The sequence below is a fragment of the Acyrthosiphon pisum genome, chromosome X (assembly GCF_005508785.2).
Source record: "Acyrthosiphon pisum isolate AL4f chromosome X, pea_aphid_22Mar2018_4r6ur, whole genome shotgun sequence".
Classification (NCBI taxonomy): Eukaryota; Metazoa; Arthropoda; class Insecta; order Hemiptera; family Aphididae; genus Acyrthosiphon; species Acyrthosiphon pisum.
The window spans coordinates 41,447,132-41,449,519 of record NC_042493.1 but is presented as its reverse complement, the minus strand read 5'-3'; the positions used below and the strand labels follow the sequence as shown (position 1 = coordinate 41,449,519).

The window sequence follows — 2,388 nt, the reverse complement described above, 5'->3', positions numbered from 1 at the left end:
CAGCTATTTTTACTTAAATGAGTGATGTGCGTACAAAATAACAATTTATATTTTTGTGCGTATAATTGGTCTAACTTTGTCTTTTGGCTGTCTTTTTTGTATGAGAAGAACATAAAATGTGTGGTTAAGAAAATTTTAATTTTCTTTTAAAATTAAACATAAATATTTTTTTTTGTGGTGTGAGGGTAAATTATTAAGCGTTAATTTATTTTTCACTGTTACCAAAATATTGGTATTTTGAAATGCAATTGGAAATATCGGTATGAATATCATTTTAACATAGAGGATCTTCCAAATTGTAAGTGAAAGTATATTTCACTATGGCATATTCAAATTCTGATTTGGTATCATAATGTATTATGTGAAAGTTATAAAGTGCAGTAAGTCAAAATAGATTTTTTCCACTTCTTTGCGATTAACTTGATTACCTACAAAATGTGTTTGTCAATTTAATAATTAAATAATATTACAGTTTAAGTGTATACTTACTTAATTTATTTTGTAGTTATATTTTAATCCAATATGTGAAGCATTATTTTATTTTTCACTGTTACCAAAATATTGGTATTTTTAAATGCAATTGGAAATAGCAGTATGAATATCATATTAACACAGAGGATCTTCCAAATTGTATGTGATAGTAGATTTCACTATGGCTTATTTAAATTCCAATTTGGAATCATAATATATTATGTGTATGAATCATTGTATGTTCACTTTTTTTTATGAATTAAAAAGTGAGATCAAATTATATGTCTAAGAATGTTTGTTGTAAATATAGATAATCTTGGACTATCTATTTGCCAAATAGAAATACCAAAACAAACAAAACTCTTCGATAACTGACAGAAACATCCAAGTTGTTACTAATATTTATAATATGTAGTGCTATGCCACTTGATAGTATAGCTTGGCATTTATTATCCAGTAGGTACCAGTGAACCATAGGCTAAGCATTTAAACAACTCAGGGCTTGAAACCGATTTTCGATACCGATTTTGAATACCGGTTTAAACCGTTAAAAACCGAAACCGAAATCGAAACTGAAACCGAAATCGGAAAAAATTAATACCAGTATCCAAAACCGAAACCGAAATCGGAAAAAATCGATACCGGTATCTGAAACCGAAACCGAAAACGGAAAAAATCAATACCGGTTTTCAAAACCGAAACCGAAATCGAAAAAAATCAATACCGGTATCCGAAACCGAAACCGAAATCGGGAAAAATAAATACCGGTATCCAAAACCGAAACCGAAATCGGAAAACATAAATACCGATATCCAAAACCGAAACCGAAATCGGAAAAAATAATACCGTTTTTTGCAACTTAAGACGAAATCTTAAGAAATAACATGATATCCAAAACGGAAGTCGAAAAATTATAACATTAATATCTAACATTTAAATAGTTCTACGCATTTAAAATAAACCTATAGGCTATAATCAATTTGATTAATGTGGTGGGTGGGACACGCATGAAGTTAGCCCCTCATTGAGAAAATAGTTTCAACTTATAAACGATAAAGTTACACAAACTCTAAAAAATCAGGTCGCAAATCATTTGGAAAATTTGTTATGAAGTGGAGAGGCTATAACTAAATACGTCATAATTACGTATTCATTCCAGTGTAAATATTATCATGATTGCAAATATAGTGTGACCATAATTATTTTATCCTAAAGGGGGACACTTAAAAAAAGAGGTACATAAAATGTAAATATATAATAATAGCAAATGCATAATAAACATTACATTTAATTTAATTTAAAATTATTTTAATTTACAAACATAATTACAGTTTTAATACTTATCCTTAGATACAATTTTTTTTAGTAAGAAACTATTTTTTTTTTAACAAATCATAAAATTCCAAACAAGTGTAATCAAAGTTTAACTTGGTTATTAATAATGCTTTTAATGTAGACACGTTCAACTGGGTTTTTTCCTTGGTCCAAATTTTTGTTATGTGACTGAAAACACGTTCAGTTGATGCATTAGAACCCGGCAGACATAACACATATTCTACTATTATTATCATTTTATCACATTGTATGTCTTTTTCTTTAAAATATTTGAAAATACAAACCCAGCGTTGATCTGTGGGTTTTTTTTCTAAGTTCCATTCATCAATTTTTTCTTGTGTAACATACTGTAATGTAAGCATAAATTGATCAAATAATGCAGTATCATTATTGGGATTGAAAAATCCTTTATTTGAAATGAACTCAGCAACCTTTTCTATTTCAGACCAATTTGGTAAAGTAGGTAAAGTTGCCTAATAAGTGTTCTTACAGACAATGGAATGAATTTATTTTGTTTTTTATGCATCAAGTTGTTTTTAAGTTGTTTTATCTCATTAAATACTTCAACTGCAAGTATGTTTT

At 28.1% G+C, this 2,388-nt stretch overlaps 1 long non-coding RNA gene across 1 annotated transcript; it reads right to left on the bottom strand.

The window, feature by feature from the left end:
• Positions 1-98: 98 nt before the first annotated feature.
• LOC115033300 lies at positions 99-538 on the bottom strand. The gene is made up of 2 exons (XR_003838637.1): positions 490-538; positions 99-428 (listed from the first exon to the last, which is right to left on the bottom strand). It is a non-coding gene; the product is annotated as an uncharacterized LOC115033300 (long non-coding RNA).
• Positions 539-2,388: the final 1,850 nt, after the last annotated feature.